The sequence below is a fragment of the Urocampus carinirostris genome, chromosome 11 (assembly GCF_059441175.1).
Source record: "Urocampus carinirostris isolate Australia breed hairy pipefish chromosome 11, RoL_Ucar_1.0, whole genome shotgun sequence".
Lineage (NCBI taxonomy): Eukaryota > Metazoa > Chordata > Actinopteri > Syngnathiformes > Syngnathidae > Urocampus > Urocampus carinirostris.
The window spans coordinates 31,917,847-31,944,006 of NC_142359.1; the positions used below are offsets into that span (position 1 = coordinate 31,917,847).

The 26,160-nt window shown below is 40.3% G+C and overlaps 1 long non-coding RNA gene across 1 annotated transcript in view; it reads left to right on the forward strand.

The window, feature by feature from the left end:
- The window catches only part of LOC148357099 (uncharacterized), a 33,817-nt gene extending 13,405 nt beyond the window's left edge, over positions 1 to 20,412 (forward strand). Inside the window, exons 2-3 of the long non-coding RNA XR_015852046.1 lie at positions 17,850 to 17,988; positions 18,067 to 20,412. This is a non-coding gene — a long non-coding RNA (uncharacterized LOC148357099). The remainder of the gene's footprint in view (positions 1 to 17,849; positions 17,989 to 18,066) is intronic.
- Positions 20,413 to 26,160: the final 5,748 nt, after the last annotated feature.

A 26,160-nucleotide genomic window follows, 5' to 3' on the forward strand; every position in this document is an offset into this window, starting at 1 on the left:
TCTTTGCTTTTTTCTTTTATCATTTTTTCATACTTTTCTTTTTGTTGTTGCTCCCCTCCCACCTTTTTAATAAATTTGTGCATAATATTACATAATAATTGGTAATATTTGGATGAAAGCAACAAGAACAATTTGAAGAGCCATTTGGCTGCCAAAAGAGAGAGCTCTTTTTTAGTGAGCCGAGCCGAAAAAGCCGCTTCTATAAAAAAGATGGAGACTGCACAGCAAGATAAGAAAGGTCATATCGCTACGTTGTCTAACCGTGCAGGCGAGAATTAAAGCACTTCCATCATCCATTATATTCACTGCTTATCGTCACTAGGGTCCCTAGGTGCTGGAGTCCATCCCACCTATTTTCGGGGATTGGGCAGGGGACACCCAGAACTGGTTGTAAACTACACTTGTCTCTGTATATTTTTTTGACTTAGTGATGACATAAAAAAGACAACCTTGACAACCGGAAACACGGCCCGCCTCTCTCTCTCTCTCTCTCTCTCTCTCTCTCTCTCTCTCTCTCTCTCTCTCTCTCTCTCTCTCTCTCTCTCTCTCTCTCTCTCTCTCTCTCTCTCTCTCTCTCTCTCTATCTCTATCTCTATCTCTCTATCTCTATCTCAATCAATCACTAGCTCAAATGCAGGCTTTCTTTCTTTTTCTCAATCACGCCCTGAATTTGAATTCAAAGGACCGTGTTTGAAAGACTGCAGAGGGATCCTGCATGGCCTGTAATTCTGGCCGAATTTGCTATTGAATTAATCTCATAAATTCAAGCCCTGATTTTCTTGCGCGGGATTGCTTTTCTTGTTTGCTGAGATGGTCTGGGCAAGGCACAGTTGCACATCTTAGCGGGAACATAGCTGAAAAATCCATGTTCTATTTTACTTTGTCACAAACTTTATTCTTATTCACAACAAATCCAAGTAGGACATGAGTCGCAAAGCTCCGGAAATGAAAACAAAAATGAACACGGCGAAGCCGATGCTAGCGCTAGTCTAGCAGGTCGATAAACAAGCGGTGAGCAGCCAAGATAACCGGGAACAACAAAAAACTGTAACAGAAAGGACAAGTTGAGTCAAGTTGAGTGTGAGCCATGAGATTCTGAGTCAAAGTTGGGTCTGACTTGCAAAAGTCTGAGTCACCAATCAAAAACAAGAAACACAGACCTGCATCCTTACATCCACTTCTTTGTAATTCATTGCTCTTGTGTTGTTAAAGATATGCATGTTTATAAAATGAGGGCAATCATAAATTCCCATGCAAATTTAAGTGAAAACTGTCTCTGGCATATGTGGATTTTCACCAATTGCACAGCTTCCCATTGCACAGCAATCTTACCAAATTCGATTTAGTTCTTGGATTATAAGATCTTGGCAGATCTGGGGTTATTTGCAATGTTAACACATACAAGTCATATTTTGAACCAATGACCTGGAGACTGTAAAATATAATTGCCATTTAGGCAGTATTGCAATTTTGATGCAATTTTTGATTTTAAAATCCAAAATTGCATTAGCTGTGCTCGTTTTTTTTGGCTGAGAATTTGATCATAGTGAGCGGTGTTTCCCATATTATTTTGTGAGACCCTTGTGGGTGGACAGTCTATGGCAGGGGTCTCAAACATGCCGCCCAGGGGCCAATTGCAACCTGCGGGGGTGATCGTTTGACACCTACACTGTTATATGAAAGTTTAAAAGAACGGTTTTATTATTTAGCACCTCCAAGTGGTAGAAAAGAAAAACATTCAGTAAAAACAACAATATTGATTTAAAATTAATCCAAAATAGACTAACTATGATATAAACACGCATTTAAAAAAATACTTGTTCCTCTTAAAAAAACGCATGCATAACATGAGGTAATTGTCAGCCATCTTGCTGCTACGGGTAACCAAAAACCTCAAAAAGGCTGGGCAAATAGAATGGAGGTAAAATTGTGCATTCATTTCACTTTAAGTGTCCATAGTTTATATTCTTCCTTGCACTCGTTTTGGTTGCACTCCACAATGCAGCAATGTCTAGTGGTCAGATAATACACTTTGTCCCTTTTAATGTAAGTAAAAGCCCCTGGAAATTATGGCTTCATTTAAACCTTTTCACATTAATTCACTCATAGTTTATACTACTTCTTAATGTTTTTTCTTTAGATCTTATTTTGTGTAGCAAATAAAAGATATATTCAAAAACGTTTTGTATCAGATCTTATCTTGTGGAAAACCAGTTTCACCAACCTTAACTCCAGAAAAGTACTTATAACCAAATGGACGGCGTTTGCCGCATAGGAGGAGCAGGGAGCTCACGGGATCGAAGAGTGGTCGGAAGGCGGGACAGGAGATCGGAGTGTGGTCAATGGGCAGAAACAAGTTGAGTAGCCGAGACGTGAGATCGGAGCGTGGTCGAAGGAAGGAAAAAGTCAGGGAGCCGGAGACGATCGGGAAGCCAGGGGCAGATACGCAGGACACAGGTAAGGACGGGACAGACGGGAGCCAGAGTCAAATAGTGCTTGCCTAGCATGTGCAGAGGTTCGCTGACGGACTGACAAGGAGTAAAAGGAAGCGTTGTGTTTAAATAGGAGGTGAATCAATCAGGCAACGAGCAGCAGCTGGCACCAAACGAGCGGGCACAGGCCAGGGCAATGGGCAATCATGACAGACAGAACCATTTAAAGACGGTGAAGTATTCCTGCATTGTTCACATTTTTGTTCCTTTTTTTTAAACTCTTATCTCGTGATTTTTATCATATTTAAGAATATCCTTTACTAAGAAAAAGATAGTTTTGGGCGGTGCTTGGGTAAAAATTTAGGGGTTCCTTAGCACCCCCCAAAATAGGCTGGTTATGCCCATGGGTAAAAGTTCACCATTGATTGAAAGATAACACCATGAGGATTGCATCATTTAACTACTACCCCACCTTTCCCTCCAGGAATCCTAGAAGCGCAACGACAACACAAAACCATGTTTATCATCCAATCGAGCAATAAACAAAAAAAGCGCAATAAAAAAAATGAAAGCCTTGCACCGCCCGCCCCAAACACAAACCCTACTGCCCAAAAAGTGAACACAGGAGCTGGCATGGCAGAGTCAAAAACATGGTAATTAATAATAAACCAACCAACCTAAATAGCGAGTAAAAGGACATAAAATGCCAGCAAGTGAGACCACCAGCGCATTCTCTATTGTAAAGCGCCAAACACTCCAATCAAATAAACTATAAATCCTTAAAAAAACCTGCAGTGTTTTACAATTACACAACCGCATTACGCCATATCGATTCGATTTCGGTTAATCGTGCAGCCCTTATCTCGACCATCTGCCCATTGATTCCCCGACAGTTCGGTCCACTTGACGCCTTGCGTACCCACATGAGATTGTCAAAAAGGCCACCAAGCTGTTGCATCCGCGGCCACCAGCCCGTACACATCAAGGATCGATCAATGGCAGCTTCGGATAACGCAGACGTTGGCTGACAGCATCTACATAAAAATATGGCTTCCGGTCGCCCGGCAGCCATCAATTCACAAAGCAAGGCTGTCGCCGCGCCGCCGTTTACCATTCATGCATGAACGAGGCTCCCCTTCTCCTTGGCCTTTAGATAGCGGACTTGTCTAATACAGATCTGCGGCGGAAACATCCTTTAAAACAAGCCGGGAGCCCACCGTCGCAGCTTATTCATCTGGTGGAGGGCTGACATTACCGCGGCACGGCGCCTTATCTCTCCCTCGCGGCGAGGGAAGCAAACGCAAGATAGATTCCTATTTCGCCCAAGAGGGGAAACAATGCCTTTCGATCTTGTTTGTGTCCACAAGTGTGCATGTGAGGTGGCGCTTACACACACACACAACAGGACAGGCGAGATATGTTGTTTGGAATAGGAGGGCATTACCTTGAGGGATGTACTGTATCCTTGCCAGACACTTTATTAGATCCGCGATTTGATGAGATCCAATACCAAGAGCATTGCAGAAAATATATTTTTACCTGGTTCTACCTCTTCCTAAGAAGAGTTTGCAAGACCTGAGTTTGCAAAGTCTCTCGCCGGTAGCCTCACTACCAACATAAGGCCCTGAACCCGACCCACATCATAACTCAGACCTTGTCAGATCTGGGGCCGCGTTGCGCACCTGGAAGCTTCGACTTGGGCCGCGAACTAAAATTAGAAGGTTCTTTACGTCCTCTTGTGTCTTCCTCAGCCAATAAGCCCGAGATAGCGAGGCTGACCCCGCCAGTGTATTCGGGGAACAATTACAGACAGTGCCGCTTCCTGCTTTACTGAAAACTACAGCCGGCGAAACTAAATTAAACAAGTCAGATTTGAACAAGGATTTATTTACTTTTGTGTGTTTGCCCATCAACTCTTTGAGTGCCAGCCATTTTTGGAAAAGGGGATCTGCCAGTGCCAGATGATTTCAAGCATTTATACTGATCTTACAAGGCCTACAGAAAAGTGTGTGTTAGTGTCATGTAAACACAGAAACCACCAGATTAAAGCTTAGACTCTCGTCTTTTGCCAGAAAAAAAGTTATTCTTTAACTCTTACCATTTATTATGTATCTGCCACAGGAAATAGGTTTGCAAAATTCCGAGTGAACCATTTTTTTGTGAAAATGTGTTGTACTTTTTACAAGATACTGCTTATTTTCACTGATGTCAAATAACAGCAATGTGAATGCATATCCTGTCAATGTCAGCCAATTGTTCCCCTTATTAATAATTGCAATTCCACCTTTTAAGTTTACTCATATTTACTTACAGCAAGACAGCCAATGTAGAATCCCGCAACAATTTTAGCAATCTACAATGACGTTATCGTCTGCTTGCAGTGACCGAGAGGATCCGAATTAGTGCTAAAATGGCTCTTCTCCAAAATAGCGATACCGATCTTACAAAATTACCACGTAAGAGTACTTTTTTTTTTTTCGCATACTATTTTACGGCGAACACATTTTGAAATTGTCCAAAAATGGGTAAAATACAGAGAAAACATATAAATTGTCAAGCATGTGATTGGCACATAGTGCACATGTAGTAGACTGATTTTTCTGTTGATCTACCGTAAAAGATTTTTCTATTTTGTCTGTTTGCACAGTTGAACCACGTCTTTCTTTTTTTAGTTTTATGCTATTTTAGTATTGGGAGTTTATATTTCCGTTTGTATGACATTGTGGGTTTATTTCGAACAGTGTTACTGTGTAATATTGCCTTACAGCATAGATCTGGAGTTCCACGATCCACTGCTAAGTCTGTAACGCTTGTTAAGGATTGATTATTTTGTTGTGGCCCAGTGAGCCCTGTAGGTGGACCGCGCGCTTTTCACTTCAGTATCAATGTGTTCATGAAGAGGAACAGCGTCTCATTTTTCCGTCTTTACACCTCGTCCCCTTTACAGGTGAAACAGCCGTCAGACGGCCCAAAGTTGCACGAAGCATCTTGATTACTTTATACGATGATGTGAACTGTGTTTCCCTTTGATAATTATCACTAAGAGTAAATACTGACCAAATAGGTGATGATGATGGTTTCAGAGCTAGTTAGCCTTCTCCATTTCATGTTGGTAGCCCAAATGCTTTAGATTGCACGGACGTCATGATTTTTTTCCACTGAGTTTAATTTTATGAATATAGTTCCAGTAGTAATAGTTCATCTGAACATCCGCTTATGATACAGTTGTTACATGTAAGGATTATTGACAGTAAGGTCATTTGAGGGTAAATTTGTCCAATTATTTGGACAGTGATTTTGTGATTACTGATTAAATAAACATTATTATTACTACTTGTTACTAAAAGACATGATTGTAAAATGAATGTATATTGTGATTGTTTTTGATTATTTCGAGATAAAGTATCGTTGTGTTCATGAAGAGGAACATTGTCTCATTCTTCTTTCTTTACATCTTGTCCCCTTTACAGGGGTGTTACACACACACACTCGCTCAACATCAGTGAAATATATAACCACTGTGGTAAATAACATAACTGTCAAAATACCCCCACCTGGGAATATAAGTAATCTTCTTTGCAGGTTTTCAATAGTCAACATAGAACCTCATTGTTCATTGTAAGAAAGCAGAATAAAAACAAATGCAACACTCTTTTCGAATAAACATGAAATGATTTTCCTATCAGTAATGAAGGCTTTTGCTCTTTCTGCAGGGGAAAACAATCCCTTCTACCAGGAGGTCCTTCTATGTATATAGAAGATTAGTTGAAAAAAAATGTTTCATTTCTTAGAAAGCAGATTGAATGAGGTCGAAGTAAACCACCGCATGTGGTTTTTGGCCATGCAGATGAAAGTATCTGCGACCCGCAGGTGTCTCGTTGCGAAATTCCCCCTTTTGTAAATCAGTTACTGCTTCTTTTCCGCTTGACACATAGTATCGGGGGCTTCGGGCTAATGAGACCTCCCTGATCACAGACGGAGATTTCCGTTTGATTCCGCTCGTTCAAATGTTTCCGTTTGAAGTGTTTGCATTATAGGACGAAGCGCTCTTTACAGGGGAACAATTTGTCCTCTTTCTTTTTCCAGATAGTCTCGACTGTCACTGTGCTGATGCAGGGCAAGAAATTGGCTTCTCTGAAATTAAAGTTTTTTACCTGATCCCGACCCCCATTCACACCTCTTCTTTTATTACTCTTTTTATCCACCAGTGTCTGCTTGACTCCATACCTGAGATCACCCAAACCACAGACCGGTGATAAAGTCAAAGCAAGGCCGCGTTATTTATGTAGAGCGTAACATGCACAGGGTAGTTGTTTGTATATTTCTTATTTATGTTTCCTTTCAATCATGTTTCAACAAACATCACATCACAAAATGAACGAATCACCTGAGAAGAAAAACGGATGACAGATTGGAGCCAAAAGCTTCTCCTTATTCTCTAACAAAAATGTAACGGGTATAACCTGTGACAAATAAGCATTTCCTCGTAAAACGTCTTGAATGGGATTGGACGTGTACCAAGAGCGAGTTACAAGGGCCTGGCGAGACCAAGTGAGAGCCGTGCACAGCCCTACTTTCTTTGCTTTTTTGCAGCTCAGATGACTTCATTTTTTAAAATCTATGAATCCTTCACAAATAAAAGACAAATAATTTTAAAAGCACAAAAAAAAGAATACATAAATTGCACTTTTGAGTTATTAAGCATTTTTTCATTTGTGGCAAAGCAAAGATAAAGCCCAAAATTTAGAAGTGGGGTTTGTCATTTGAGGTTCGCTTAGAAAAATAAAGTTTTAAGAATATTTTTGCTTATGTGTTAACAAAACCCAACTGAGTTCAAAGAGCCCTGATATTTTTTCTCCACCATGCCTATCTGCTTTTATCTTACTTTTAGCAACGCTGTTCATGGTGAAACCAATTAGTTAGGACGTTTGAGGTGGACGGGGGTGGGGCGGAGAGTAGCATCAAGCGCTGCCCATGTTTTTTTATTGTTTGTTTTTATGTAGTCGCTTAACATGACAATGGTAAAAGTAAGACGTTTCAACTACAGTCCAAACACCACCCCAAACCCCCCAAAAGATTAAAAAATAATTTATTCCTGTGTGTGTGAGAAATGCACATACTGGCATATAAGGATCTTGACAAAAACTGCAGTGATGAAACAAGGCAGGAGATGGCGGCAGCGAGTAAACAAGTTCCAAATTCCGTTCAGCACCTTTATATTGATTAAAACATTGTTTATCCCAGAATAGGCCCCCTGGTTTGAGGTGGACCATAGTTTTCTACTTATTTTTGGCGTAATGTGACTTGAGCAGGTCACGTGGAGTAGAGGTAGGATCCTCGGTCCGCAGCCCGGCCCCACCCAAAATTCGGGTCGAGTTAGGTGAATAGTTTTCGGGGCGTCTTTCTCTCTTCTGGCTGACTTTCTTTATTTTTTTATTTTTTTTATACATTTCTTTCCTGTGATGTAAGTGCAGTATTGTTAATCACCACAAGATAGAGCAATGGCTTCGTTTATGAATGAGCACCACTAATTTTTACGGCATGGACAACAAATTATTGAAATCCAGTTGAATGCGATTTCATGTTGGTTGTTTAGTTTAAAAAAAAAACAAGTGTTGATCTTAGTCTTTGTCATTGTTATGGTTTTTAATTTGCGAATGATCAGTGCGATCGCTTTCGTGTGGCTCTCACTGCCCAATTAGGCAAAAATCACCATCGATTCTGGGGGTAGGGGGAGATTCGGCCAATATCACCATCCCCTAAAATATGCAAAGTCAGGTTTTCTTTGGGTTTAGTTGCTCAAATCATGTTAATGTGTTGGGCCGGGCTGGGCTTTAATACTCGCAGGCCAGTCGGATCGGGCTGGATTTTTTTAATGCCTGATCTTACCTCTCCAGTAGTAGATACAGTGGGGAGTGAAGACGGCGACAGAGAATTAAAAATAAAACTGATCTTCCCACCGACCCCCCCCCCCCCCCCCATTTTCTGAAACAGATTTTAAAACCTCTACACACAAAGATTCTCATATCCTTACAAGTTTTCCTTGCTTTAGTCACTTTCTTATTCTTAATATTAAACATGATCATGGATTGGCTAACGAAGCGATTTGTGTGCCTTATTTGTATTTCTTGACAATTGCAAACTTTGATTCTGTCTGTCTTTGCAAAATCCATGCAATTTTCAAACCTTGAAAACACAACGTTCAAATTCTAGCATTTCCAAGCAATTCAAGAACCCATACGAACCCTGCTTGAAGCAATCAGTGAGTGATGATTTGTGGCTTGAGAAAAACTTCAGAAATTATCCATTTTGAGAAGTTCGGAAGGAAAAAAAAAATTAACAAAAATGTCTTTGCAGAAGGTTTGAGAAAATCAATACCACAAAAACTGTCTTGTGCTTGCAAACGATTGTTTTATCTCTTGCCACATCTTTTCATTTCCAATCCAAACAGGACAGCCGCCGCGTGGTACTCTACAATTAACCTGTGAATGTCATCACTGCCAGTTTTATCGTTCACCTTGTCATGTGGAAAGTGACGCTTCTTTGGAAAAGAAAAATAAGATTGCATTTGACACCTTGAAGCTGTGACAACACGAAAGCATTCTTCTTCTCTTGGAATTTCTCACAAATAACACCACAGGGTCCCTGAGTGTATTTAGCACCTCTTTATATTACATTACTTGTGAAAAATTAGAACACGAAGTCAAACAAAGGATCTTATAAATATTCCATGTAGAACTGACAGTCCACTTGCTCAGATTTTTATTATTTTATTGTTCTCTTTAAAGTCTTTAGTACATGTTTAGCCTGGAGTGCCTTGTCTAATCTCATTGCATTCAATGTTTCACTATGTTTTATACAAAAAAAAACCCCAATTCAATTGTAATGTAAAATTACTTTGGAAAATAGTAAACTTGCTGGATACAGCGTCCCAGCCTTACAAAGTTTTTATCTTACGGTGTGGAATACGACACTTCTTAAATCACATCTACATAAAACCATTTTGCAATATCAAAAGCTTAAAAATGTCAAACTTTCCAATGTTCATGTTGATGGCGAGTAACAGTATGTCACAAAAGTGAGTACACCCATCACATTCCTGTAGAGATTTCATTATAATGTTTAATGTACATCACTGAAGAAACATCACTTTGACATAATGAAAAGAAGTACGTAAACAAAGGCAATGGCTTACTGGAAATATGCTGTCTTTATTTACTTGCCTCAGATGATGTGAAATATGTGTGTTGGCAACTAGGTGAGGAGTACAAACATGCTTGTATCAAGTCTAAAGTGAAGCAGGGTGTTGGGAATGTCATAGTTTGGGGCTGCATCCATGCATCTGGATTTTCGGGAGTTGCACTTAAATAAGGGAAACTTATATACAAAACTTAACAAACTTCCAATAATTTACCTGATAATACCATAATAACAACATAGTAATAACGTGATGATTTGTTGCTTTAGAAGTGCATATCGAACTGTGCACCGTTTGCACCAATTAGTAACATAAAGTAGCTCGCAGCTTAAAAGATTGCAGACCTCTGTGAAGTGCAACCAAAAATAAATGCTACAAAGCACAAGGGATATTACAAAGAATGGAGTCTCAAAGTGACCAAACCACACAATTTTACTTCTATTCTTTTTGCCAAGTCGTTTATTTTTTTTGTTGTGTTTTGGAGGGTACCCTTAGCAGTAACATGATGGACAATTGTATCCACACCTTCTAGGTGAGCTTGCTGTTATGTAAAGTAAATACAAATTTCTTGACCTACAAGTATTTTAAAAAAGAAAAACAGTTTATTTCATTTATCATTCTAATCAATACTGATTGTTTTTAAAAGAAAAATTAATGAATACATTTTCCCCCCACTGGGATACACTAAATACTCATTATCCCTTTAATTGAATAGTAGGATTGTGAGAGGGAACTAAAACTTATTTTGAATTTGGCTCTTCTTTCCAAACTATGAGTGCATCCTTTGGGTTTCTGCATGCTTTTTTTCTATGTTGAATCAATGCCAAAAAATGACAAATGACTTAGATTTTTGTTATTATTGGGAACTGTTGTAGTGTTTCTTCCAAGTCCTTGAGCACAACCCGTATATGTGTGTTTATTTTTCGTGTGTGTGTGTTTACTCGCTTGATGTATCACCCAGTTTAACAAAGTACACAGCAAAGTGCTTCCACAACATTTCTGTCAACCGATTTTGATCTCAACAAAGTGCAATCGATAAGAAGCCTGATGTATGTTTCAGCGTGTTCCCCTTCCACATCCTGACATAATAATGGGCGGGGCCCGGCCCAGGTGAGAGGGGGAGTGTCTTTCTGCAACAGGGCAGGTCGGCTCGCTCCAAGGTCAGTTGAAATGCAATAATGCAGCTTTTTTTTGTTCCCCCCACTTGCCTGCAAGGGTAATGCGTTAAATAAACGAGGTGAATTCGATAGAAATTGGATCACGCTCTCAGGGCGGCCTAAGTATGAATTCCATATTCTTTTCCTGGCGGTGTAATTTGGGAGCATTTTGGATCGGTCCTACCTCACCAAAGCAGATTTAGGGCTTGACAGCAAAGAGATGAGGAGAGACAGGCAACCGGGAAAGAATTGAGCGAAAACAGTTAGACGCCACCTGTGATCTCACTTGAAACTCAACCCTTCTCATTCCCGATCGGCTCCTCGTCCCCGTAGGACGGCGTTTTTGCTCAGCAGTCCCGAGACGACGGAGGGTAGAAAAAAAGGCCATTTCACATGCTTTCCCGCCAGGCACAAAGTGATAGAAAAAGGTGGTATTTGTTTTGATTTGGCCCCTCGCACAAAGCAATCTCCCGGCGTTATTTAAGTCCTGGCCTGGCTCTTGGCGGCATCCGACAGCAAAACAGCAAACTGCGGGTTGCCATGGATCTTCTCTATTTATAGTTACGGCTACTCTGTTAATCTATCACCCTGGTGGCTATGTGGGTATTTCGCTTCGGCTGTCACTGAATCCGAGGACTGTGTCTCGTTATAAATATGAAAACAAGCCTTAAAGTTTATTAAATCAGATTGTTCTTCGTTGTTTTCTGTTATTGTTTATTAAATACTGCAATCCATCGGTCATCGCACTTATGCATAAGCCCCCCACCATTTTTAACATGCAATCTGCCAGACCCCACTTGCAGCAAAATTTGACTTGGGATAACAGACCACGGCCACATGGGTGCTGTTCATTTTAGGTGGAAAGAAGGAAAAAAAAAGCCACCACGCATGACACAAATTGTATGGCAATAGTTGACTGGGGATTATGGATCATGACCAAAATAATGCAGTTCATTTTAGGTGGGCGACAATGTCATGCCTCAACAGCCCAAATAATAGTCGACTGGGGATAATTGACCGTTGCCACAACCTTGCATGTTATTTTAGGACGCCTCCCGACTAAAGTACCTTTTTCTAGTCCCCACTCATAACAATATGGGATTCAGATTCAGATCTACTTTATTGTCATTCTAGTACACGTGTATACAGAACGAAATGTCGATGCATCTGACCCCCACAGTTTCCTTGAATGTACAGATATAAATAAAGTTGTATTGTATTTTGGCTACGTATAGTATTTTACCATAGTGCCGATAGTGCAAGAAGAGTAGCTAACCAGATGTGCAAAATGAGCAGTCAGGTTAACAAGTCAGGTACACAGTAACATTAACACTGTAACAATAACGCTGTAATTACCATAGTGCAGAGAGCAATGTGCAATGAGTGGCAAGCTATAAAAAACTGCCAGTAGTGCAAAAAGTCAGATTAGCAGCCGTTTAGATTTAAGTTAACTATATGTTAGATTGACCATTTAACAGTCTAATGGCCAGGGGGACTAGACTATTGCGGAGCCTGGTGGTCCTGCACCGCACACTGCAGAACCTCTTCCCAGAGGCTAGCAGAGTGAACAGTCCATGATGGGGGTGAGAGGGGTCCCCGGTAATGTTCTTAGCATGGGATAGGCAGCGCTTCTGGCCAATGTCCTGAATGGAGGGAAGTGTAGTCCCGATTATTTTCTCTGCTGTCCTCGTTACCCTCCTCACACTACCCCAGTCGGTAGCGCTGCAGCCTCCACACCACACAGAGATACAGCTGGTCAGGATACTCTCTATAGTGCCCCTGTAGAATGTGAATGTAATTGGGGATAATGGCTCATGGGCACACAAGTGTAGTCTTTTACATTAATGCAAGCACGAAATTTGAAACTTAAAAGTGCTGTTCATTTTAGACAACAAGAACTGAAAAAAGTGCCACCAGGCAGGACACCAATTTTCTGTTTTGGTCCCCTCCAGCAATAGTGGACTGGTAATAATCGACCACAACCAAAACAGTGAAAAAGTGAAAAAAGGTAGAGTGCTTGACTTGGAACCAATTTTCAAGTTCAAGTCCCGGCTCCTCTGAGTTAAATATTGAAATGTCCTTGGGCAAGGCACTTAACGCCTAATGCCCCCGATAAGCAGGTAGCCGCCTTGCATGGCTGACACTGCATTTGGTGTGAGAGTGTGTGTTTAAATGGCAATATGTGAAGTACATTGTAAAGTATTATCGGAGGTTTTTTGGTTAAAGCGCTATAGAAATGCAGTCCATTTACCATTTACCATGTTACATAAATGCAGGCAAGGAATAGGAAGCCCAAAAGTTTATTAAATCAGACTCATTTCTTTTTGCTCTTTTTTTTTATAAGAATACTGCAATCCCTCATTTATCCCAATTAATAGAAATGGGAACCTACCTACCCGCCTCCTATTTTAACTATGTCCTCTGCCTGCCCCCACTCACAGCTATAATGGACCAGGGATAATGTATTGCTGCCGCACAAGTGTTATTAATTTTAGGCAGAGAGATGGACAACAAGAGCCCAATGCAAGACACAAATTTTCTCTCCCGGCCACCATTCTCAATAGCAGACTGGGGATAATGCATCATGACCAAAATATTGTAGTTCATTTGAAGTGGCCCAAACTTGGAAATAAAACAAAAAAACGCTCTGCCAGCCCATGCGCTTATGAACAGTCGACCGGGGATGATGGATCGAGGCCGTAACTGGCATTTCATTTTAGTCGGTTCAGAACAGCACTGGGTCCCCGCTAGCAACAATAAAGGGATTGGGTATAATGGAGTTATGTACATAAATACAAGTATGGAATTAGAATCCTGAAAGTGTTTTTCTTTCTTTTTAGTAGAATTCTGTGATGCCCTTTATGGCAACTAATGGGGACCAATACTTCTGGCAGCATGCGAAAATCCACCAAGGGAGAAAAAAACGAAAACAAATACATGAACCCTTTATTTTTTCCGATGGGATCTTTCATTAGTTGGAAATTTCGTTAACGGGTACGTTCGTGAGTAATACTCTCGTTTCTATTCCCGCTGCTCGCGTCAAGATCTGGCGCTTTCTGATCTGAGTATATCAAGCCCAAGAACGTCTCAGAATAGCAAGAAAAGGGGAACGGGGCCGTTGTTTTGGGGGGAACCTAGCGCCGACTCGAAATAGAGTTCTTCATTATGGCAGCCGTCCCTCGCACTCCCTGATAATCAATGCTTTGTGCCGACTTGCGAATCACACTTCCCCGTCATGCATTAAAAACCCCAAAAAAGCCACGGTGCTTTCTGCTTTACAAGACGTCACCTTGATAACAAACTCAGGGTTTGTTTTTGCGTCTTTTTCTTTGTTGTGATTTTGCCTGTCTTGTGCTCACAAGCGCTTTAATGTCAAGAAGTCATTTGACAACCTCGCTGAAAAGCAGACAACGAGCGTGAAGCAAGCCCCCCGCCTCCCATTTGTGTAAACATTGAATCTATACACGTTTCTCAAAATCATGTTTAAACTTTTATACACAATGGCAATATTAACAATTTTTGTAATAATTTTCCTGCCAGTTCTGCATATAGTTAAGTGAAAAGGTCTTATCACACTATTTTTAGTCACAGTGCCAGATATGTTAAAAAAATTAGAACAGAAATCGATTAAAAATCAGAATAAAATTTAGTTTCGCTCTTTGTCAGCGCAGTATAAGCATTATAAGTGACACATGTTTTGAATATCTGCAATCATTTGTTTACTTAACTTTCAGGATGAGCAAATTCCTTCCCACAATGCCTTTCTTTTAATCCAGTTCAAGGGTCAAGTCTTGTTTATTTGTTTAGCCACAACAACCAAATTATTTACTACAATGCCTCTGTCTTCATTCAGTTCAGAATGTCAAGCACTTCGTAAAGACTTTGCAAGTCGGCGATAATTTAGATTGGTTTAAAGACTGACAATATCCTCGCGGCCCGAGCCATTATTATCAACAATTTGTCTTCATATATATTAGTTGGAAAAGATTCACTTCATGATGCAAAAAAAAAAAGGAAAACTGGTGACTATAAGTTGAAAAGATGCTGTTTAGTCATCCTCCAGCTTTTTTGCTATGGTGAGTCAACAAAAGCAAAAATGCAGAGTTAGCTTCTTTTTATTTTTCACATCTAGGGTAACCTACCCGACTGCGCGTGAAGGATTGTGGTGATATCTAAACTCCTTCACCCCTTTCTTGGGTGGACAGACATCAAACAAACTTATCTATCTATCTATCTATCTATCTATCTATCTATCTATCTATCTATCTATCTATCTATCTATCTATCTATCTATCTATCTATCTATCTATCTATCTATCTATCTATCTATCTATCTATCTATCTATCTATCTATCTATCTGTCTATCTGTCTGTCTGTCTGTCTGTCTGTCTGTCTGTCTGTCTGTCTGTCTGTCTGTCTGTCTGTCTGTCTGTCTGTCTGTCTGTCTGTCTGTCTGTCTGTCTGTCCACACGCACGGCTACTTTATCAGGTACACCTGTACGACGACTCATTAAAATTTAATTTCTAAACAGCCAACCTCACATGGGGCAACTCAGTGCAGTTTGGCATGTAGACACGGTAAAGACTACCTCCTGCAGGACTAACCGAGCATCAGTATGGGGAAGAAAGATAATTTGAGCTACAGTGGAACCTCTGTTTTCGAACGCCTCTCAGTTCAAACAAATCGGTTCTCGACCAAATATTTAGAGAAATTCTTGCTTCGCTTTTCGTTCAAAAAATCGGAGTTCGAACGCCGGTACGCTAGGGTGCGATGCTGAGCGGCGTACGGGTGTAGATTGCCCCCACCCCTCGTGAAGAACTGTTGTCACTTGAGCGCGCACTCTTTGCTTTCGTTTTTAATATCTGTGAACGGAGTGTTTTAACCCCTAATTATGCCTCCGAAGAAGGTCGGTGCAAGCAGCAAAGTTGCTACAGGTGAAAAAAGAAGGGTACTGCATACAACTATTGCATTTAAAAAAGAAATATTGGCAAAATATGAAGAAGGTGTGCGAGTTTCCCTTCTTTCGAGGGAATAGAGCATGGCTTCTGCAGACCTTCAGAAAGGTAAGAAATCCTATTCATAATTCTTTTCTATATCCTTTAACCGCTCACCACTTTTTGTGGAGACCCGGGTGCTAAATGACGTGTAAACGACCTGATTTTTTTAGTTGTACACGTTCATGTTAGCGTAATCTTTCGTACGGAAGATAGATAGATAGATAGATAGATAGATACTTTATTCATCCCCTAAGGGAAATTCACATTTCCAGCAGCATCCCTGAGCTGAGAACAATACAATAATACGCGAACGTACGATTAGCCTGGGTTAGCTTCATGTTTACGTTAATGGTAAGCATTCAGGGTGTTGGAACGGATTAAAACAATTTTACATTACTTTTAATGGGAAAAAACGGCTTCGGTGATCGTACAAATCGGTTTTCATACAAAGAAATGGAACGGATTATGGTCGAGAAATGGGGTTCCACTGTATTAAAATGAAATTAGAGGGCTTCTCCTCTCAGTGTAAGAAAGCAATTTAGAGAGCGTCTGGATAGCAGGACGCTAGGATCGGTGAATGAACAAATCGTTTTTCGAACAGGGTTCTGCAACGGATTATGGTCGAGAACCGAGGTTCCACTGTACTTTGAACGTGGCATGGTTGTTGGTGCCAAAAGGGCTGGTCTGACCATCTCAATAACTGCTGATCTACTGGGATTTTCGTGCACAACCATCTTCAGAGTTCACAGAGAATGATCTGGAAAAAATATCCAGTGAGCCGCAATTCTGTAGGCGGAAATACCTTGTTGATGCAAGAGGTCAGAGGAGAATGGCCAGACAGGTTTGACCTGGATCTATCCTGCCTTGTATCAACAATTCAGGCTGGTGGTGGAGGTTTAATGGTGAAGGGAATATTTTCTTGGCGCTCCTTGGTACTAATTGTCCATTGTTGCAATGCCACAGCCTACTTGAGTATTGTTCTTCTAAAGGCTCCATTCATTAGGATAATACACCATGTCATACAAAGCTGGAATCATCTCAGACTGGTTCTTGAACATGACGAGTTCACTGTACACAAGATCTCAATCAATAGAATCAATAGAGCGTCTTTGGGATGTGGTGGAACGAGAAATTCGCATCATGCATGTGCAGCTAAAAAATCTGCTGCAACTGTGTGATGCCATCATGTCAATATGGACTAAACTCTCTGAGGAATGCTTCCAGCGCTTTGTTGAATCTATACCACGGAGAGTTGAGACATTTCTGAAGGCAAAAGGGGTTCCAACCCGTTACTAGAATAGTGTGACTAATAAAGTGGCCAGTGACTCTCTCTGTGTGTGTGTGTGTGTGTGTGTGTGTATAAACTGTATACATATGTATATATACTGTATATATATATATATATATATATATATATATATATATATATATATATATATATATATATATACAGTATATATACATATATATATAAATAGGGCAGCATGGCGGCGCAGTGGTTAGCAAGTGTGCGGCACAGTTCTAAGGTCTCCTTTGTGGGTTCAAATCCAGCTACCGGACTTCCTGTGCGGAGTTTGTATGTTCACCCCGTGCTTGCGTGGGTTTCCTCCGGGCACTCCGGTTTCCTCCCACATTACAAAGACATGCATTTCAGTTGGATTGGCCGGTCCAAATTGTCCCTAGGTGTGAATGAGCGAGCGAGTTGTCTGTCCCTGTGTGCCATGCGATTGGCTGGCAACCAGTTCAGGGTGTCCCCTGCCCACTACCCGATGATTGCTGGGATGGGCTCCAGCACCCCCGCGACTCTACTGAGGATAAGCGGTGCAGCTAATGAGATGAGATATATATAAATATACATGTATATATATTGTATATATACTGTATATATATTCTTTGATCCCAAATGAATATTATCACCCTCGCTTTGGTCTTGGTGATAAACAACATAAAAGCTAATAAAATAACACAAAAAATAACCTGGAAAAAAGATAATGTTTGCCACCAAAAATAGACCGAAAGAGGATGTTTAATACTTTTTCGTTTTAAACTTGGATATTCATCAGAGAATCAGGGAGGAGTCATAAATGAGGGCAGCCGGAAAGCCTCGGCTCTAATTACTTCCACACTCTTCCTCTGTGTTTTTGATGGATTCTCGGGAGCCAAAAGTGCTGGATCAGCATTTTCCATCCATCCTACTAACCGGTAAGGAAAAAAGAAGAATCTCCTTTTGTCAGGATAGGCCTTGTGTTATTAACCTTCTGTCTGCTCATGCTAACACAGAACAGTTGCCGTCTTCTTCACCGGCTGGAAGCTCGTCGCAGTCGCTTGAGCTCTTATTCCTTCTCCGACTTATCCCGCAGCGTTTGTCAAAGGTCGAGCCGAGACGAAATTCAAACGGGGGTAAAACAGACGTTGACTGGACGCCAAGGATAACGGAGAAAATGGAGAAGACAGAAAAAGTAATGGAGACAGAGTGGACCTGGTTATGGAGTGTGCGTTGACCAGTGAGAAACTAGGCCCCCTCACCACCTATCTTCACTAAAGAAAGCTTGTGTCTATTATTCTTTACCCTTTTTCTACACTTTGAATAGGAATGGAACAGTCTTCATGAGCGATTATCGCTGGAGTAAGGAGCAAAATGGAGGAGAAGGGCAAGTATTGGGATTTAGCCCGAGTTTTTATGAATTGAAACTGCCCCTTTTAAGTCTCGCTTGATCATCAAAGCCTCTACGCCAGTGCTTTTTTACCACTGTGTTGCGCCACAAAAGTGATTAAATGTCGTAGTGTGGCATGGGAAAGTATCCAATTTGTGTGCCTGTACGGTCTTGCGAAAATTATCTTTCATTTGGATTTACATGTACCAGAGATGCAATAAATCTGACTGGTGGTGTCCCACGTGGTTTTTCAATGAAATAAATGTGTCTTGGCTCAAAAATTGTTAAAAAAAAACACTGCTCTAAGTACATATTCTCCATGAGTTGAATACCCAGCGCCATAATGATTGGGCAAGAATAGACATCTTTAACTCATTTGGTGCAATAGACAACCACAGATGTCAAAGATCAATCTTAGTTGTTCTGTCCTCAATGGCTGTATATCCATGAAAAAACTATTTAGGCAGATTTACAAATAATTGAACCTACATCTTATTCATTATTTAATTGGTAGAGGAAGAAATCCATATATACAGTAATCCCTCGCTATATTGCAACTTACTATTCACGGTTATGCTACTTCATGGATATGCATTGCGCATTGTGTTTTGCATTCTGATTGTCTGATTGGCTAAACAGTCACCCCGTTTATTATTATTTGACGGTGCAGTACCTATCTGTAAAGAAAATAAATATATGAAATAACCTTTGGTTAAATAAACCTCGAGCCCGTAAAAAGGGTTTGTTCTTTGGTTTCAGTGTAGAGTGAATGGACTATTTAATTGTATAGTGATTGTAAAAAAAAAAGGGTTTCCGCTTCACGGATTTTGCCTCGCATGGGTTCTTTTTGGAACGTAACCCCAGCGACTAATGAGCATTACTTTAAGCTCTAGCACAGAAAAAAAGTTCAATTCCCCCCTTATCTTATAAATAAACTGCACTGCATTAATGAATAGGTAATCCTCCACTATGAAAAAAACTGCATGCAATAAGAAACAAATACGTGATGTTCTGACTTGCGGTTAGCTAGCTATCACGTATCCCATTGTTTGGGGCTATTGTGTCAGGAACCTTTGTCTCTTTATCGCCCTCTGCCATGAGGCAAGGGAACTGCAAGCCTCACTCATCTGTAGATGCTCAGCACAGTAATACATTATATACTAATCTTATTAATACTTTTTATAATATCACATGAAAATTCACCTAAAAAAACTAAAAATTGTGAAGTTAAATTAGAAAGAAATTTAATGTGGAAAATATAAGATCAAATATATTTTCAGCGTTCTATTTCCATGATGATTCACCAGCTTCACCTGCCTCCCGAGTGCACTTTACTGCATTTTAGTAAGTGAATGAGTTAAAATATCTAATGTCCTCTTTGGTCCAATCCAATTCATATTCAACATAGGAGGTGGTCGGGTTGGCATAAAAATAACAGCTGCATTTTCGAGTGTTAGTGGGACGCTTGTGCAGGGGCCCCAATGTCCTTAGGGTGACGGGTTAGAAATGCTTCACATTGAGCCATTCATTTATCTATTTCTTTTTAAGGTGTTACAGTTACATCAGGCTTTGATGTTTAGGGTTTTTTGTTAGCCTCAAACTTTCTCGGTCGAATTCTGAGTGCTTCTAAAATGTTTGAAGTAATCAACAATTGCCAGTGGGCTCATTTTGGCAGAACAACTCGGTTATCCATCTGTGCCCGCACATTATTTTGACCCCCACTACGTATTTGGATTCGAGTCGCTTTTGTAAATGTAACTTTTTGTTGACACTTTTTCGCAAACAAGGGAGTACTGCAGCTTTACTGCCAGCAGGCCGTCCGAGAGGTTTTTCCCCCACTTAAGTCGGGCTCATCTCAAAAGCAGACTGGGAGTCGTTTCCGTCTCTGGAGTTTTTATGGCAAGGACTGGTCCAATTTTTTGCTACATAGCCAGTTTTACTATTATGTGTGTCTGAATTTAAACTTGTTTACCATTCCCTCTATTATACATTGCAATAAAATAAAATTGTATCAAACTCATTTTAAGTATTATTTCTTTTTTGGGGCAGCATTAGCTCAGGAGGTAGAGAGCTTGTCTTAGGATCAAGAGATCGCAGGTTTGAATCCCGGCTTCTCCGTGTTACATGTCAAAGTGTCCTTGGGTAAGACACTAAAGCCTTAATGCCCCCAATAAGCAGGTTGGCACCTTGCATGGCTGCACGGCTGCTATTGGTGTGTGAGTGTGTGTGAAAGGGTAATTTTGGATCACATTGTAGAGCGCTTTGGGAAGTCTTCATTGACTTGAAAAGCGCTATATAAAAGCTGATCATTTCATTTAATTTCATTTCATTTTCTTATTTTTCTCATTCAACTGATTTTCCCTTAACTTGGTTTTCTTGTAAACAATAGTAGGATAAAGGAATACTTTGTTTTAATTAAAATGCAAAAAATAAAAAAATAAATCCAGATTATCAAATAAATTGTTTTGTTTATAATAATAACAATTCTTAAGCATTATCACGTTCAAGGATCCCCTAACCACCTGTGTCGTAGGGGCACCACTTCCTGTGGAGTGCCTTGGGCAAGTAGAGCCTGGCGGTGCCCTTCCCAAGCCGTTTCTTAGAGGTGGGGGTTTTCTCCCCCGCACGAAACAGGTAGTAATAGTTTCTATGGTTACCAGTAGCAGGAAAAGCCTATGATCTAACTCAGATACAGTACCCCCATCATCCATTTTGTCAAGAACTGGAACAGGAGGAGAACCCAGAAGCGTGACGTTTCTCACGCAAGCTTTATTTACGGGAAATGGGGCAGTCATACACGTTAACCCAAATGCCAGTGATTCGGCCATCGTTGGGCGGAAGACGTAAGGCAGCAGTCTGGCGTGGAATGACAGGAAGCCAGAGGCCGACGAGATCAATACCAATGGCACAAGCAGATATCGGACAGATGGGGTTGATACCGGACAGGACGGGGCTGACAGGATTGATATCAGGCACTGGAGACTGGAGTCCGATAACAAGCAGGACGAGATTGATGGAAACAATACCAGACACTGGAGATCGCAATTAAACAGGACAAACTGGACGGGAACGAAACTGAAGATCGATAGCAAACTGGACAAAAAATGACGGGAACGATACCGGACAGGAAACACTGGCAGGAAACCGGACAGAGTCAAAAACCCACGTCTTGCGGGTGCAGAAGTTTGTTGATGGACTGACAAAGGGTGAGTTAGAGCACTGAGCTTAAATAGAAGGGAAGCCAATCTGTCAACGAGCCGCAGCTGGCGGCACAAGAGCGGGGCCAATTGGGCGCCATGGGAACCGTGACACATTTGCTGTTGTTTTTCTGTGCAAAGCATCATACAGGTCTTCAGAGATGAGCCGGATTATGGCATTGACGGCCAGCGGCATGTGACAATATTGATACTAAATACTAAACGAGATAAAATAACCAAAAATGGTTATCACATTGCACATACCAAAATTTGCTCATGAAAAATGTTTTCAGTTTTACACAATGATTACAACAACAAATACTTAAAATCCAAAATGCGTTTTTTTGTGCTTTTGTGTTGCCAAAATCACATTTTTTGTCACAAATCCTATGCAAATATGCGAATGTTATACCCTCATAAATGAGTGGGAGAACTGTTTTATTATTATGTCAGCACTTTATTTTAGAATATGTGGAACACAACTTTTATTGTTTATTTCATCACATGGTTGAAATCCAAAGAATATTTACAGTATTACTGCAGTTAGCTGTCATGGGGATAGGAACCTCTGCGAGGTCCCTGTTCCCTGCTGTGCTTTATGGCGTGAGTCTCTTCCGCCCAAATCAGTTTAGTGAATGGAGAAAGGAAGAGTGGTTTACACAACCTTATTCCAATACACAATCCCTATATTTTACAGGTTATTCTGTTGTTTTAACACTAAAACTTTACACCAAAAGTATTGGCATGTATGTAGTATTATTTCTGACAATTCAAATGTCAATAACTGGTGATTTGTTTTGAATTTTTAGACTGTTAAAAGATCTGTGATTTTCCCGTGCTAGTGGCTAACGTGTTAGCGGCTAGCGGTCAAAATGGTATCTCACGTGCTCCCTAATTCAAAATGTTTACTTTAATCACTGACAATAAGAATGGTTGTCTGAGCACTTGATGGGTCTATTGAAAAAAGAGTTCACTAAGTAGCCAATTTAGTTTCACCTTAATCGTATGCGTGTCTTTGAACAACAAATATGGTCCTGTGTCCTTTCATCAATATATGATACTTTGGAGGTGAGAATTGAAAGAGTAATTACAGATGAGTATGCATTTTTACATTTATTGAATACCTGTAAGACTATAAAAATGCTCTCTATGAACATATGTAGAACCTGACAGTTTTGTGTATGGCTACCTTGTTTGGATATTTGACTTTTCTACGGAGAATGTTTGTTATTGATTATTGTAAATAAAATTATTTAGGTGAATGGAGGCAAAAAGACTTGTTCACACAGCCTCATTCCAACACATAATCTCTTTATTTTACAGAAACCCTGCCTGTGAGACTTTGACCACTTTTAAATTAATATTGTGGTACTCAGTGTAGTCTTGGACCCGTAACACAAAGATCTGCAAATTAACCCACCCCATTTTAACATGTGCTCAGCAACCCTAGCTTGCTGCAACAGTCAAACACGGATAATGGATTGCAGCTGCACATGTGATGTTCGTTGTAGACGGAAACAATAGAAAAAAGAGCCACTAGGCTTCAGCTGCCCGAACTGAAAAACAAACAAATATTCTGCCGGCCCCTGTTTTTAGGAGTAATCGATCAAGGATAATGAATTGCGGCCACAACTGTACCGTTTATTTTAGGCTGTTCACGGTGGCACGCCTCCTGATAAAAGTGCCTTCTGCCGGTCCTTGCTCGCTGATGTATAGTAGAATGAGTTCAGTCCGTTTTAGGCAAAAAGACGGTAACAGCAAAAAAGGGCCACAGGCCTGACAAAATTGTGCTCTGGTGGTCCCTGCTTGCATCAATAAGCGATCGTGGATAACGGATTACGTCCGCTTAAGTGCAGTTCATTTTTGGTGGACAGAACAGGTCCCCAGAAAACCCCAGGCCCAACAAAAATGTGCTCTGCTAGCTTCTGCTCGAAGAAATATGCGATCAGGGGTAAATTATCTCAGAACATTTTTCATCTTGTGTTGTTCTGCAGCCGTGAAGTACGAACCAAAAAGTAGCAAGGCATTACAATACATTACATCAATTAAGCGAGGAGGTGGGGGTGCGATTGCTGCCCCATACTTACAGTAATTTACAATTAGCGATAATGGATCATTTTCACCCGCAATGAGGCTGATAAGTATAAAGGGAATTCAGTAGTCGCTAGTGTTAAGTTATCAACTGAATGGCCTTCTCTATTGACAGCAAGTTGTTTTTCTAAATCTAATGCTGTTTTATATCTAAATGTATTGTTGATGTAACGAGACATAACAGTACATTTAGTTAAGTGAGGGGGGTGAAATTAAGTGTAGTAGAGCAATATGACCAGCAAAGTGCTGTTTATTCTAATTTTGACTAAGAGTATTATTTTGTCTTTAAAAAGGTCCGATTTTTGCCTTTGAGAATTTGATGAAGGACATCAACGCTGTATGTTCTAACCAAAATGAATAGATCTGTCAGGCAAGTTTTAAAAAAAACGATTCCGCCCCTTGGCGAAAACATCAATGCCCTCGCTTTTTTTTTGCGCTTTAGCAAACAATTAGCCCACATCTTTTTGCGAACGAATATCCATCTAAAACAGTAGATGCTTTTGTTCCTTTTTTGCGCTAATGTCGCTGTCAGATTGCTGTTATCCACTTACTTAAAAGTAACAACATACAGTGGGCACACTGCGGATTATCATGGCCCCCCCAGGGAGCAGTCAGAATATGAATACGTAGCGCACAGCACGTCCGAGCATTTCTTTTTTTGTCCCGTCGCAGCGAAAGGTAGAGCGCATCCACTCTGTGCTATAATCTGCTTTCGTTTTCATCACGGGCTTTTCATTTTCACAGTCTGAAACGTCGTCGATGCTTCTCCCGAAGGGCAATTTGATGAGTCTGCATCGGAAAACGGGTGAGAGGAAAAGTCAAACCCTCTGAAGAGTAAATGAGGGTTTAAATACAACTATCAAACTTTGGCCGGACTAAAAATAAAACAGTCTTATTTCGAACAGACAAATATTTTCCGGACAAGCATAGAATGCAGTGAACAAATATCATTGTGATGTAATCATACATTTTATAAATAATATCGTCTTGTATATACAGAGACCCCTCGCTATTCTGCTCTTTAGTAATCAATGGTTCAGCCCTTAGCGGATTTTTAATTGAATTTATTTCGTCTTTATTGTCATAAAAATCATTGTATCGTGTATTGTGTTCTGTTAGACAGTTTAGGAAGGGAACTCTGTGTTGGGTGGGTGTGATTGTCTGTGTGCACGACTGTGAAAGGCTGGTGTTACTGTCTGCGCTGCCTCCGTAAACAAGCTTGGAAGCAAAGTCACTGCTAGCTTTTAGCGGCTTGTCACATTGAAAAAAATGTATGAATTAAATCAATCAATCTGTCAGAAGAGCGCAACGGAATGGTGATCCTGAGCGGGTGATCCCGGCTGGCAATCGGTTCAGGATGTGCCCTGCCCACTGTCCGATGATATTCGGGATGGGCTCGAGCACTTCCGCGACCCTACTGAGGATAAGTGGTGCAGATAATGGATGGATGGTTGTAGTGACCAATACAAAAATTACAGAAAAACTTCAGAAATGCTCCAAAAAATAATATATTTGTCAGGTTCTGGACGGTTGCCATGATGCCCAGCTGGCACCGCCCCTTGACACTGGCTGACTCGCATTTTCCGATTACTCCTGTGGGTACTTAGACTTTTGAACTGCGCTTGGCCAGATCGTTGTTGAAAACTTGTTTATGCATGGTTATACTTGTTGTGCTTGTTGGACTTTGTGGCACTCCGGTGTAACATTCTGAGAGATTCCTGCAAGTTCTGTTTAACTGTGGAAATGCCTAGTTTATAGTTTTGCCTGTGTTTGACCCGTTTTGTTTTTTGGTCTGGTTCGTTTGTGTTTTGGACAACTTTTCTTTCTCAATTAAAGTGTGAGGACGTCTACGCAAATGAGTTCCTACTTCCTGCTTCCCGATCCGTTTCATGACAACAGTAATACTACAAAAATATTATCGTAATATTTTAAGTTAAAAATACAACAATAATACTACAATACAAAAATACAATCACTGAAACTTCAATAATATAACTACAGTAATTTTATAAAAATACTATAGTAATATGAAAAATATACAACCACAATACTACAACAATACAAATGTAGTAATACTATAATCCAAAAGTACACGACAGAAATACTAAAAAATACTAAAAAATACTACCAAAAATATCAACTACGAAAATACTAAAGAAATGCTATAAACTAAGTCTCTACAGCAGAAATACGACAAAAATACAACTACTTGACTACTACAAAACACTAATGAAAAACTACACATATCAACTACAGAAATGCTACTAAATATGATAAAAATACTACAGTTATACTACAAAAAATACCATAGTAATACTACAAAAATACTACTGTAGAAATACTTCAAAAATACAACTAGAGTAATACTACAGAAATACTATAGAAAAACTACAAAAACATGGAATTAGTTACACTCGGTTATTTTTTTCCTT